This window comes from Macrobrachium nipponense, chromosome 48 (assembly GCF_015104395.2).
Source record: "Macrobrachium nipponense isolate FS-2020 chromosome 48, ASM1510439v2, whole genome shotgun sequence".
NCBI lineage: Eukaryota > Metazoa > Arthropoda > Malacostraca > Decapoda > Palaemonidae > Macrobrachium > Macrobrachium nipponense.
Window position 1 is genome coordinate 8,462,860 of NC_087223.1, and position 14,835 is coordinate 8,477,694.

At 46.1% G+C, this 14,835-nt stretch overlaps 1 protein-coding gene across 2 annotated transcripts in view; it reads left to right on the top strand.

Moving 5' to 3' along the window:
* LOC135205034 (anaphase-promoting complex subunit 15-like) overlaps nt 1-14,835 on the top strand; it is a 49,378-nt gene that overhangs the window by 10,060 nt on the left and 24,483 nt on the right. Inside the window, exon 2 of one of the 2 annotated variants that reach the window (XM_064235296.1) lies at nt 14,655-14,745. The exons of the other annotated variant lie outside the window; for it this stretch is intronic. The gene's annotated coding sequence lies outside the window, so the exon portion shown is untranslated. The remainder of the gene's footprint in view (nt 1-14,654; nt 14,746-14,835) is intronic. 2 annotated transcript variants of the gene reach the window in all.

A 14,835-nucleotide genomic window follows, 5' to 3' on the forward strand; every position in this document is an offset into this window, starting at 1 on the left:
GTTCAAATGAGTGCTGGGAAGGCTGGGGAAAGATGGTGGCCGGCACTGAGAGAAACCGTCATGCAAACGTAGCCGCCATATTGGATTTCAAAAAACTGCCTTGAAAAACATATTTGACGAAGAGCTCACATGGTTATTTTAGTTCGTATTGGGGCTTTCCTATATTCACAAATGTTGACGAAACTTCAGTCTTAAGGGCTATGGCCTTAGAGTTCAATTTGTATTCTTGTTTCACCAAGTAAATATCGAGTGAATAAGACCCGTCCCACCGTGATGAGGGTTGGCCTGTCGTGATATTCTACCCTAAACCTAACCTAATGAACGGCACTGCTGCCTGACTTCTATAGCCTGTTTTAGGAAATTTTTTGAGATATATGTTTTTTATACCCCCTGGACTGACAAGGGAAACAACCGACTGGACTAGCTGATCCATTTTCCACCGTGTGTGGGTCCACCCTTCGAAAAAGTACTTTAACATGTCCTAACACCGGAGATGGGCACCAGTCACGATTCATCGGTGGTGAGAGCAACAGTTCGAGACCTCTACTATCCTTTCGAAGTAAGTGTTTTCTTCAAAGTTAGAAATTAAGGTCATATTTTAAGATTAAACAGAGGTTAATGAATGTCTAGCCATGCACAGTGCAAACATACCTCCATGACTCCCTTTCAAAATTTTACTTAATAACACTAAAAATGTAGAAGATTTGAACGCCCATTTCGTGATTTTGCGGAGTCACTTGTGTCAATAAACTTTCCATTCCATGTGCCAAATCAGCACACCACTTGTACCCATAGACACTGGGGCACTTTCTTCACAACAATTGTCAACAATGACACCAACTGCCTGGTACATCCAAGGAAACTATGATTTTTTGGTAGAAAGAAGAAGCGTGCACTAGATAATTATTTAAATAAATAGTTAGGGTAAAACACCACGGCAGGCCAAACAGGCCACCTACAATCAACGCTTGCCACCCTCCGAAAAAGTACATTATAACGCGTCCTGACACCGGAGATGGGCATCAGTCGCGACTTCTGTTGGTGAGGAAACGGAGCTAAAGACCTCTACTCTCCTTTCGAAGTAAGTATTTTCTCCAAAGTTAGAAATTAAGGCCATATTTTAAGATTTAAAGAGAGGGTAATGAAAAGGGTGGCCAACGCAGTGCCCACACCACCAAAACGCTTTCGGAAATTTTACTTACAACTCGGAATATTTAGAAGATTGGCGCCATATTGATGTTTGCGGAGTTGCTTGTGTCAATAAACTTCCCATTTCCTGTGCTAAATCCGCACACCACTTGTACCCATAGACGCTGGGGCACTTTCATCACAACAATCGTACACCCGACCTCTAACCATACTTATCAAAGGGGACTACGGCATTCTTTGCGGCGTTTTGCGATCTTCAATTGTTTATCAGTGTTGTCAATTGGTATGTGTTTACCCTCCAAACTGGGTATGAGACTTACACAAAACCGGGCAAATAAGTGAAATTAGCGTATCTATTTGTAGTATATATTCATATTACAGGAATGTTATCATTACTGCATTACTATGACAACCAGAATTCATGGAAACAGTTTGTAAATGCATCGGCGTATGTGTGACGCTCCACTAGATTGGCAACGATGAATCATTTTTCCTCGCGTTGTCTGCTCTTCAGTATACATCCGAAATATTTGTAATTTTTCGGGGTTAATTTGGTTGCAAAAAAGGGATAATGGATATGAATTAAATAAACATTTTGAAGTAAAGTTAAACTAAATAATGAGTAAAGTAAACAATTAAGGGAATAAAGCTTTGATGAAACTAAGATGAAACTTCAATCTTTTGAATGGTATGCTTAAATTTGTAATTGTATTCTTTTTTCACCAATTAAGTATCGAGTGAATAAGGCTGATCCACCCGATGATGACGGATCCAAGGTGTTGTTTCCCCCAGGACAAAATACTGAATGGCCACCTGGCCTCCACCGTAGTGCGACCACCTTCCTGAAAAAGTACTTTAACATGTCCTGTAACCCAGTATAGACATTAGTCAAGAGCCAGCATCCGTCGAAGCAACACCCTTGAGACCTCTACTTTCCTCTCAGAGTAAGTTCTTTTCTCCCAAGCCACAAATTAATGCCATAATTTCCAATTTTCTGGAAGGTGGTTGAGCTAAAGTAGAGGTGGCCGCCAGTTGGCCATTCGGTATTTTACCGTATAGTATAGCCTAAGACATAGTAGCCTGACCACTGGATGTTTCCTAATGGTCCTGCTGTCCTCGTGATGGCAAAATTTGGTGAGAACTCCGTTTTGCTTCCTAGAGGCTAGGCCTAAGAATGTTTTATTTGAACTGCAGACAAAGGTAGTCTATCTCTCTAAATTGGCTCATAGGGGGAAACACCATCGTACTCAGGTGGATCAGCCTTATTCACTCCATATTTAATTGGTGAAACAAGAATACAATTACATCTTTAAGCATACCGTTAAAAAAACTGAAGTTCCGTCAACATAATGTGATTTATGAAAGGGCCATATGAACTAAAATAAGCATGTGAGGTCTTCGTAAAATGTTTTCAAGGCAGAATCCAATATGGTGTTGTCCGCCTCCAGTCCCTTTTGTAACCCGCATGGTTCTCACGTCCTTCCCAGCCTTCCCAGCACTTATTTAAACAATATTAGCATATATATGTAACATTTATTGATCTTACTCAAGATTGCAGTTGTAATTAGCACAATAAAACATTTTGTTGCCTAAATTAGTGAAAGTATGAAACTTCTTATTCCCGGGGTCATGGTTTGAACTGAAATTCATTTTGTTCATGAAACTTACCTGTCAGATATAAATATATGTATTCTCTGAAGTCCAACAGAATTTCTAAAAACTTACGACACACATAGTGGGAGTAGGGTGGTTAGTACCCATTTCCCCCCGCCGCTGGGAGACGGGTATCGGAACATTCCCATTTTCTATCAGATTTTCTCGGTCGCGTGTTGTTGTAAACAACTGTTTACAGCACCTCCGCCTCAGGATTTTGGAAAACTGCTATTGCTATTTGAGTATCCTCTTGACTTTTGTTTTTTTGTTTTTTTGACATTGGATCGGTAGCTAGGCACACGTTGATTGTGGATTGTTTTAGATTTTGGCTTGGTTTTTTTCCTTTAATAAGATGATCTGGGTCTAGTCGGCTAGCGCCAGGGTGTGTATGAAGGATGAATGTAAGGTGAGGCTACCGAAGGCTTCGGTGGACCCTCACACAGTATGCAAGAGTTGCAGGGGACAAATGTGTGCATATGATTTTTGCTGCATAGTGTGCGAAAGCTTGAGTGATTCACAATGGAAGGCGTATGAATCCTACGTTCGAAAGTTGGAGCGTGATAGGATCAGGAGGTCTTCCTCCAGGAGTAAGTCGGATAGCAGACAGGGCATTAATGTTTCTCCCTCTAACCCTCCTGTAGAGTTTGCAACTCCTAACCCCGTAGTGTTGCCTTCAGGCCCTCAAGTGGTGTCTGCGGAGGGTAATGCCCTTTCTGTTATTCTGGATTCATTAATGAATCTAGAATCCAAAGTGCTTGCCTTAGAAAATAGGCAAAGTGAAGTGAAGTGCAGTGATAGTGCCCCTAGTGAAGTGGAGGGGGCGTCAGATCGGCCCTATAGCGCCTCTAGGCAGGGACCTCTGCCGGACTCCCAGGACTCAGGGAGAGGGCATGGTCGAAGGCCGAAGGAGGGTTTACAGGATCCCCCACTGATCTGACATCCCTTCAGCAGTTCCTGTAGATGCTTCCCAGGCTGCTAAGGAGCGTGCGCATGCACGTCTCCTTAAGGATTGTTTTTCTTCTTCCGACGCGTCCTCCCCGCGCAAGGGGTGGGAATCTCGTTCGGATTCGCGGCCTCTGAAGAGGACCTTCCAAGATCAGGACGCTTCACGTCAAGTTCTGTCTTGATTTGCGGTCTTCTCCGAAGCTTTGCTGCTTTCTGCCTCCAGAAGATAGACTAGGACGTCATCCCGACGATTGACGCCTTCGAAGCGTCCCCAGTCCTCTCTAGATCCAGGGCAGTCCCTGTGAGAAGGAAGAAGGCGTCCCCTCGCCCCTTGCCTTCTCACAGGCACAGCTCTTCTCCTAAGAAGGAGACTACTCAGATGGATATCATCCTCGCTATGCAGCGACAACTTGCTGCTTTGCTTAAGCAGAAGGAGGCAGTTCCTCGATGTAGGAAGGATGACAGACTGCCGATTAAGAGGACCAGGCAGTCTCCCTCGCCTTCTCCTCGTGACGCTGACATGGAGGTTCGTAGACGGTCGGACGCTTGTCCCAATGCTACTTTTGACGCTTCTCTGCATCGAGCAACACCGCGTTCTCCACAGGCATTAGTTGCTGATCCTGCTGCAGTGAAAGATTCTGTATCTGGTGCGCTCCCCTCTTCTTCTCGACATCGTTCTGCAATGAGACTCGGGTCTAAAGGTCTTTTGCCCCTTCCTTCGGTGGTGCATTCTGGTAAGGAAGAAGGGGAGTTAAGCTGTTCTTCTGAAGATGTTGATGAAGAACAACCTTCGACGTCTGCTTCATTGGACTACCAAGTCCTGGCTTGCCTTCTCCGTGACTTGTTCGGCGATACCTTCCTACCTTCTGCTCCTCCTCTCCTCCCTCGCAATCTTCATCTTCGAAAGCTAGCAAGACATCTGGATTTGTCAAGATGAAGACATCGCTGTCTACCAAGAGAGCTTTCCGTAAGGTCAACACCTGGATGGATTCAAGGAAAGCGCAAGGGAGGACCACCTTCGCCCTGCCTCCGTCTAGACTTAGCGGTAAGGCAGGGATGTGGTACGAAACAGGTGAAGAAGTGGGCCTGAAGGTACCTGCATCGGCTCAAGGTGATTTTGTCAGCATTGCGGATGCTCCTAGAAGATCACTCCTTGCTTCGGCAAAAGTGTCATGGACGACTTCGGAGCTGGACCATCATTTGAAGGGCCTCTTCCGTTCCTTGGAAACCAGTCTCGTAAACCAGATTCTATTAGCCTCGGGGAGCTGTCCAGTGTATTGTCATGCATGGACAAGGCCGTCAGAGATGGCTCGGAGGAGTTAGCCTCGCATTTTTGTGCAGTTGTGTTGAAAAAGAGAGCACTATTTTGCAACTTTGCAGCTAAATCTGTCTCTCCCTCGCAGAAGGCAGAGCTTTTGTTTGCTCCCTTTTCAAGCCATCTCTTCCTCCAGGCTATGGTAAAGGATCTGTCGGTCAGTCTACAAGAAAAAGGCCACGCAAGATCTTTTGGCACAATCGTCACGACGCTCTGCTGGCCCACTTCCACCGTCTTCAGGAATGTCAGTCTCTTAAAAGGCAAAAGCCCTTTCGTGGAGGAACATCAGCTAGATTCTTCCCCCCGAGGAAGAAGCTTCCTAGAGGAAGAGCCCCCTGCTAAGTCTAGGGGCAAGAATGAGAGATCCGTCCTTCAGTCGCCGGTAGGAGCCAGGCTACGGTTGTTTGTGGAAGTCTGGAGAGAGAGAGAGGCGGACAACTGGTCTCTCAACATCCTAGAGAAAGGATACAAAATCCCTTTCGTAAAGCCGCCCCCCGCTATGTACAACTCCCAGGGACTTGTCCCCGTCGTATCGTCAGGAGAAACGAAAGATACTTTTTGATCTGCTCGAGCAGATGCTCGGGAAGGGAGCAGTGGAACAGGTCTTAGACCTAGAATCACCAGGATTTTACAACAGATTGTTCCTGGTTCCAAAACAGTCGGGAGGTTGGCGGCCGGTATTGGATGTAAGTCGTCTGAACCTCTTTGTAGAGAAGCAGAGGTTCAAGATGGAGACACCTCAGTCAGTTCTTGGGGCCTTAAGACCTGGAGATTGGATGGTATCACTCGACCTTCAGGACGCTTTATTTGTTCCATGTCCCGATACATCCCCAATCAATGAGTACCTTCGATTCGTCCTGAAAGGGAAGGTATTTCAGTTCAGGCTCTTTGTTTCGGACTGAGTACGGCCCCGTTTGTTTGTTCACATCTTGATGAAGAATGTGGCGAGGTGGCTCCATCTCAACAACATCAGGATTTCTCTCTATCTGGACGACTGGCTCATACGAGCTTGTTCGCAAACCCGGTGCCTGGAGGACCTGCAAACGACTTTGACCTTAGCTACGTCCCTGGGACTTCTCGGTAAACTTCGAAAAGTCACATCTGACCCAACTCAGTCCATCGTGTATCTGGGGATTCAGATGGATTCAGTGGCTTTTCGAGCTTTTCTGTCCCAGGAACGTCAGCAACAAGGCTTAGAGAAAGTATCAGCCTTTCTAGGGAAGGATTCACGCTCGGTGAGGGAATGGATGAGTCTGCTGGGGACCATTTCCTCGCTGGAGAAGTTTGTTTCCCTGGGGAGGCTGCACCTCAGACCTCTTCAGGAGCCATCTAAGATGGTGGCTTGATCCGTTGAAGCTGTCAGAGGGAATTTCCCTCAAGCTTCGGAACCCCGACCTAGTGTTGTTTTCCGACGCGTCATCCATGGGATGGGGAGCAACACTAGGGGAAGAGGAAGTGGTCAGGCACCTGGAGAGGGGAACAGGTAGCCTGGCATATCAACATCAAAGAGCTGGCAGCTATCCAGTTGGCGCTCCAGTTCTTTCAAGACAAAGTCTCCCGTCGCGTAGTCCAGGTCAACTCGGACAACACCACAGCCCTGGCATACTTGAAAAAGCAAGGAGGAACCCACTCTCACTCCCTGTTCGCTCTAGGCGAAAGAGATTCTCTTATGGGCGAAAACAAGAGAAGTCACGATCCTAACAAGGTTCATCGCCGGAGTCGAGAACTTCCGTGCGGATCTCCTCAGTCGGCAAGGACAACTGCTGCCGACAGAGTGGACCCTCCATCAGGAGGTATGCCAGGAGCTGTGGGGTCTTTGGGGATGTCCTCTAGTGGACATTTTTGCGACATCGAGGACAACGAGACTTCCTCTCTATTGCTCCCCCCCCCCCTGTGCTGGATCCGGGAGCAGTTAGCGCAGTACTCCCTGCTTTGGGATTGGATGGGCCTGGACCTCTGCGCATTTCCCCTGTTCAAGATACTGGGAGAAGTGCTGAGAAAATTTGTAGCTTCAGAAGGGACGAGGTTGACGCTAATCGCCCCCTTTTGGCCCGCAGCAGACTGGTTCACAGAGGTAATGTCCTTCCTGGTAGACTTTCCGAGATCGCTTCCGTCGAGGAGAGATCTACTCAAACAGCCCCACTTCGAGAGGTACCACAAAAACCTCTCTGCTCTGAGTCTGACTGCGTTCAGACTATCCAGAAGCTGGCCAGAGCGAGAGATTTTTCAAAACCTGTGGCTAAAGCTATCGCTACTGCAAGGAGGCCTTCATCAATCACGGTGTACCAATCGAAGTGGCAGCTTTTTAGAGCTGTGTAAGATGAAGGGCGTTTCCTCTACCACGACCTCTGTGAGCCAAATCGCCGACTTTCTCCTTTATCTCAGACGAGATTTGAAGTTAGCAGTGTCGACAATTAAGGGCTACAGAAGCGTTTTATCTGTAGTCTTTCGCCATAGAGGACTAGATCTAGCGTATAACAAAGATCTTCACGATCTATTATAGAGATCTTTTGAGACCACCAAGGTGCCTCTTCCTAAGTTGCCTTCTTGGAACTTAGACGTGGTCCTTAAGTTTTTGATGTCGGGTCGCTTTGAAGCTATTCACGCTGCGTCTTTTCGAGACTTGACGAGAAAGACTGTTTTCCTAACTGCTCTGGCGACGGCGAAGAGAGTTAGCGAAATACAAGCAATAAGTAAGCACGTCGGCTTCAAAGGGCATAATGCTGTCTGCTCTTTGGGGATGACGTTTCTGGCAAAAAATGAAAATCCCTCCAACCCTTGGCCTAAGTCTTTCGAGATCAAGGGTATGGCGGAGATCATTGGTCAAGAGCCTGAAAGAGTCCTGTGTCCTGTCAGGCTCTAAGATCATACCTGCGGAGAACGAAGAATTTGTAGAGGTTCTTCTGAGAACTTATGGTGTTCAGTCAAGAGACCAGATATGCCTATGTCCAAAAATGCGCTGGCATTCTTCTTGAGGGACACCATAAAGGAGGTGCACTCATCATGCAATGACAGTGACTTGAGACTGTTAAGGGTGAACGCCCACGAGGTGTGGAGGGCTATTTTCGACCTCGATAGCCTTCCAGAAAAAATATGGCTCTCAACGACATTTTGAGTGCCACCTTTTGGAGGAGTAACTCGGTGTTCGCCTCGCACTACCTACGGGAGGTGAGAACGACGTACGAGAACTGTTACTCTCTAGGCCATACGTCGCCGCAGACACTGGGGGTTTTGGGGGCAGAAGTAGCACTCATCCTTTCCCATAGAAAAGGGTAGGTGAGTTTTGAATCTTTGTATTGTTTTTGGTTGTAGGGTCGGCCGCCGATTGCGGACTTCCCTTCCGTTAGCCTTTATATGTGGGAGTTATTTTGTTAGGCTAAATTAGATGGTGGTTTTACTTCGTTGCCCTCAGAAGTATGGTCATGGTCTAGTCACATTGTGGTCACGTCCCCGTTGACAGATCATCTAGAGCGCACCAACTACACAGATCACTACCTTGTTGGTAACTCTAGTAAAGCAGAAGCAGGCTTGGTGACAGTATCACGAAGTCAGGTATGCTAACAGGTAAGGAACCAAGATGTCAATCATCTACATGTATATGTTACCTAAAATCCTTTTCTGTCTCTCCCACCGCCAAAGGTGGGATTCAGCTATACACGTATATATATGGTTATAGATCTGACAGGTAATAGTTTCCATGAAACAAAATTGATATTGTTAAGATACAATAAAGTTTGTTCATACTTACCTGGCAGATATATATATTTAAAGTACCCACCCACCTCCCCTCAGGAGACAGTGGAGATAGAAAATCTGATAGAAAACAATGGAATGGTTCCTGATAACCCGCCTCCCAGCGGCGGGAATGGGTACTAACCACCCTACTCCCACTACGTGTGTCGTAAGTTTTTATACATTCAACTTACCTGTCAGATATATACTTAGCTTTAGACTCCGTCGTCCCGACAGAAATTCAAATTTCGCGCCACACGCTACAGGTAGGTCAGGTGATCTACCGTCCTGCCGCTGGGTGGCAGGAATAGGAACCATTCCCGTTTTCTATCAGATTCTTTCTGTCGCCGGTACTGTCAAAATTGTTGTTGGTACCTCCTGGCTGGAATTCTTTTTTTCATCGCAATTGATCTTCTTGACCGACTTTTGGTGACGTACCTGGATCGTTGTATTGGCATATGCTATTGTTGGACCGTTTCTTGAACTTGAATTTTGGATTTTTTCTAAGAATGTCTGACTCGAGTGTTGTTGTGAGGTGTGTGAATGAGGGCTGCAGGGTGAGAATGCCGAAAACTTCGGTAGATCCTCACACTGCATGCAGGCGGTTGTAGAAAAGTATGAATGTTCTTTTTCTAACACCTGTAGGAGTGCGAGAACCTGAGTGCAGAAGAATGGAAGAATCTTAAACTTCTATATGAAGAAGCTAGAAAGGGATAGGCTGAGGAAAGCTTCCAAAAGCCGAAGTAGATCTAGGTCTAGCGAACTAGTTTCTAGCTTTCTAGCTTCTCAAGCCCCATGATGCATTAATTAATCCTTCTCCCCCTATTTCTGCCCTTTCACCCATTTTAAATCCTACAGATTCAGCAGCGGAAATTGCGGATCTGAAGGCTACTCTTCATAGAATGCAGGTCAAAATGGCGGCATTAGAAGGTAAGAGTGGTGATTTAACAGTGGACAGTGATGTGAGTGTCCCCAGTGTAGTGGAGGGCGTCTGATCGGCTCTACAACGCTTCCAGGTCTAGACCTCTTCCCAAGCTCCCTGGCCCAGAGGAGAAGGAATGTCGAAAGCCATACGAAGGTTGTAGAGGTTTTCCCCACCGTCAGGGCGTCCCTTCGGTAGGTTCTGTTTATGCCCCAGACTGCCAGGGATCGCTACGGGGAAAAGCATCCTTCGTGAGTGTTTTTCATCGTCAGAGTCGCCTTCACCTAGAAGAGGGTGGAAAGACACGAATCCTTTCTCGCCCCTTGAAGAGGAGACTGGAAAGCTAACGGCGCTTGACTCAAGTCCAGAACACTTTCCTGAAGTAGGCTTCTTCAGTAAAAAAGAGAACTTTGTTGACTCCAAGTGCTGTAAGGGAATCTCAGACACCTTCCAGATCTCCCTCCCCTCGTTCCGACACGGACAGGGACGCGACTACTGCTCAGATCCTACAAAAAGTGCAGGAACAGATCTCCTCATTGGTTGGATTCTTTCCAAGAAACCTCGTAGGAAAGATAACTCCCTTCCTATAAAGAGGTCCGCGGCGCTCTCGAGGTACCTCCCTCGAAACGAGAGGTTCCTAAGATTGTTCCATCTTTCTCCCAAGCACGAGCTCCTATAGATGAGTGGTTTTCTTCAGACCCGGAAGAACCATCTTGGCGAGAAGCGCCAGTTAGGACAGAAGCCCTTTCCAGGCAAGAACTTTCCGGTAGAGAAGGAGGAGGAATGTGCCCTTAGGAAACTAAGAAATGTAGATTGAACTGAAGGACCGTTCCATGGATTTTTTCCGAACAAGAGGCACCTTATAAAGGTGAGGAGCCTATTAGGCGCTCGGAAATAGTCAAGCGCACGGAATCTCTACGGTAACAGAACGTACCAAACACGAGTTTCCTTCCAAGTGCTCGGAACATCACGGACGTTCCGAACTCTCCTTACCCGTGAAAGAACTTTCCATAAGACGCGCGGAACTATCCAGGCGCGCGGAATCTTCCAAGGGCGCGGAATCTTCCAGGCGAGTGGAACATTCCGAACGTTCCAAACTTTCCAGGCGTGCGGAACCTTCCAGACGCACGAAAGCTTCCAGACATGATTTGCCTCCCAGGCGATCGGAACTTTCCAAGCATTCCACTCAAGCGGAATTTTCCAAGCGCTCGGATCCTTCCGAGCAAGCGGGAACTTAAAAGCGCGGATCGCCTTTAAGACACTTGGGACTTTCCAAACGGGAATCTTTTTCCAAGGAAGAGTTGGAACAGTCCAAACGAGTGGAACTTTCCAGACGAGCGGAATTTTCCGCACAAGAGGAACTCTCCAAGAGCGAAGAACTTTCTACAAAAGCGGAACGTTCCAGACATGCGGAACCTTCCAGGCTAGAATCGCCTTCCAAGAGTTCTTCTTCTCGGAAGCGATCTTCCTCTTTGGGACTTCAGAAGGAAAGATCGGTGATATCATGTAAGAGAATAGAAAGGACTTTCCAGCTCTCTTACAAAAGAACGTAGAGAGAGTTTTTCCGCCAGTCCTTCTTCCCCGAATAGAGGCTCTCTAATTTTCAGAATATGTGCGACCTACGGAGTGTTTGTCCGTTGCAAGGGATCGTTCTCCTTCAGCTGGGCTCGAGCTAGACCCTCGGTCTCTCTATTCGAGCAATAAGCCATATAAGTCCTCTGCCTTCTTGAAAATGAAACCGGCCATTTCAATGAAGAAGGCTGTCCAATCTCTCGGTTCTTGGATGAATTCCAAGAAAGAACTAGGAAAGACTGTCTTCTGTATGCCTCCCTCCAGACTGACAGGTAGAAGAGGCATTTGGTACGAAACAGGAGTGAATATGGGCCTGTCTCTTCCTGCTTCTGCAGAGTCGGATTTCTCGAGTATGGTAGACTCTTCTAGGAGACAAGCCTTATCCTCTGCACGATCTACTTGGAGCATGTCTGATTTGGATCATCTCCTCAAGGGACTCTTCCACGTGCTGGAGGTTTTTAATTTCTTAGACTGGTCTCTTGGGGTAATTTCTAAGAAGTCTCAAGAATCGGTAAAGTCTTATAGCCCCGGTAAGTGCTTCATAGCATTCTGGCCTGTATTGATAAGACGGTCCAGGATGGTTCTGGAGAAGTATCTTCCCTCTTTGGAGCAGGGATACTAAAAAAGAGAGCGGTTTTTGGTTTTTTTTTTGGCTTTTCTGACCAAGGCTGTTTCTCCTTCTCAGAGAACTGCCTTGCTGTTCGCTCCTTTATCTGAACATCTGTTCCCTTCTCAGTTAGTGAAGGAAATATCACACTCACTTACTGAGAAGGCGACGCAAGACCTTCTTGTCCAATCGGCAAAGCGAAACAGAACAGTTACGACGGCTGCTAAAAGTCTCACTTCTATCAACAGCCCTTTCGTGGAGGTCCCAGACACGACCCCCCTTCAAAAGGAAAGACTTCCGACAAGCGAGGAAGATCGCCTTCCGCCTCGATGCATACGCCTTTCCCCCTTTCAAAATTCTGGGCGAAGTAATCAGAAAATTCGTGGCCTCAAAGGGGATGCGGATGACTAATAGCCCCATATTGGCCAGCTCAAGATTGGTTCACAGAGGTACTGGAATGGACGTGGACTTCCCCAGATCTCTTCCAAACAGAGCAGATCTGCTCAGACAAACCCCACTTCGAGAGGTATCATCAAAAACCTCCCCGCTCTCGCTCTGACTGCCTTTCGACTATCGAAAGACTCGTCAGAGCGAGAGGCTTTTCTCAAAAAGCTGCAAAGGCTATTGCTAGAGCCCGTAGAACCGTCAACTATACGGGTGGTCTATCAATCGAAGTGGGAAGGTCTTTAGGAGATATTGTAAATCGAGAAGCTGTCCTCCTCCAATACCTCTATGAACAACATTGCAGATTTCCTTCTTTTTTCTTGAGGGAGGAATCGCATCTTTCCGTATCCACTATAAAAGGGTACAGGAGCATGCTTTCAGCTGTTTTCAGGAACAGAGGCCTAGAAAATAGCTGATAATAAGGATCTTGATGATCTGATCCGGTCTTTCGAGACTTCAAAATCAATACTCCTAGAACCCCGAGCTGGAATCTGGACGTAGTCCTGAAATTTCTAACCTCGAAGCGGTTCAAACCTCCACACTTGCCTCCTTCAGAGACGATTACGAAGAAAATGTTTATTCCTGTTTGTCTCTCGCTACAGCCAAACAAAGAACGAGCGATATACACGCTCTTGAGAGGCTGCCATTTGTTCGTTCCAGACTTTATTTCTGGCGAAAAATGAAAATCCTTCAAAGCCCTGGCCCAGGAGCTTTGAAGTAAAGGGCCTGTCGAACCTAGTAGGCAAAGAAATTGAGAGGTCCCTTTGCCCGGTCAGAGCCCTTAAAATTTTACCTGAGTAAAAAGAAGCAGCTGGGAGTTTTTTGTCAACAGGGTCTATGGTGTTCTGTGAAGGATCCTAAAAGACCCATGTCTAAGAACGCCTTAGCCTTCTTTGTAAGAAGTGTAATTACTGAGGCTCACAATGATTGCCCACAGATGACTCCTTCAAACTTCTTAGAGTTAAGCTCATGAAGTTCGAGCGGTTGCTACGTCTCTAGCCTTTCAAAGGAATATGTCGTTGAAGAATATTCTCGAAGCGACATATTGGAGATGCAATTCAGTTTTTGCATCATTACCTGAAGGATGTCAGGGTAACTTATGAGAAGTGCTTCTCTCTTGGTCCGTTTGTGTCAGCGGATACGGTGCTGGGACTTGGAGCAAAGACTGATCCTTAATTATTGTGTATGTACGTAAACCCTATAGTTAGAGATGTTCTTGGTTTTCGACTGTCAAAGGCACTAGGCGTCGCACAGGCGACCATTGCTTTTTGTCAGAAGGAACTGAGGAATATCCGACAAATAAGGGTGTACACATTTTTTTTTTTTTGGTACTGGTGTGTGTGTTTGTATGGTGGTGTTGAGTTTTGGTTGTTGTCAGGGATTTTTGGGATCTCCTTACAATCTTTAGAACTAACACAGGTGTGATCAGGTGGTCGGGATGTATGTTTTTTTGCTCTCGTATATGCTTTTAAAGCAGGTGTATCATATATTAGTGGATTAGCACCTCCATTGACAAAGGCCCTATTTCGGTGCTCCTGCCGGAGTAAGTGGATAAGACCCCATTGGCAAGACCCACAAGATCTCTTAGCCATAGATCCACTATCCCCTCGCTGAGGCTCCTTGAAGCGAAGATCAGACCTCCTGGGCAGTAGCCACGAAGTCTTCCGCTTAATCAGGTAGGAACCAAGGTTTATTTGTACCTACAACATATGTTTTTTGTTTACCTTTCTATTTCAGTATTTGAGCTGTCTCTTGAACCCACCACCGAGGGTGCCAATCAGCTAAGTATATATCTGACAGGTAAGTTGAATGTATAAAAAATGATATTGTTATGATACAATAAAGTTTTATGCATACTTACCTGCAGATATATACGATTTGTAATGGCCCACCAGCCTCCCCGCAGGAGACAGGTGGTAGAGAGAAAGAATCTGATAGAAAACGGGAATGGTTTCCTATTCCTGCCACCAGCGGCAGGACAGTAGATCACCTGACCTACCTGTACGTGTGGCGCGAAATTTGAATTTCTGTCGGGACGACCTAGTCTAAAGCTAATATATATCTCGGCAGGTAAGTCTGATTATAAAACACTTTATGTATCATAACAACTATCATTTTTAGAAATTCTGTCGGACTTCAGAAAATACAGCTATATATATCTGCCAGGTAAGTATGAACAAACTTTATTGTATCTTAAAACAATATCATTTTTACCTTGTAATCGGTGGTTTTATCCTTACTGCCATCACAACTGAAACTCCTCAGTGTTTATTTGATTGTAATTATATACACATTTTGGTCTTAATTCACTCCAGATTGCACTTGAACTACGTTGCGGTTCCTGGATCCTAAGCGCTCACTCCACAAACACAGTTGCGAGCAGCACATGACTACACTGTTTATGAGGTGCAAAGCTTTCCCAATTCCCTTATTGCACCTTATTTTTTTTTACCTTACTCATTAGCATTTAGTTTAACTTTACTTTGTTACTTCAAA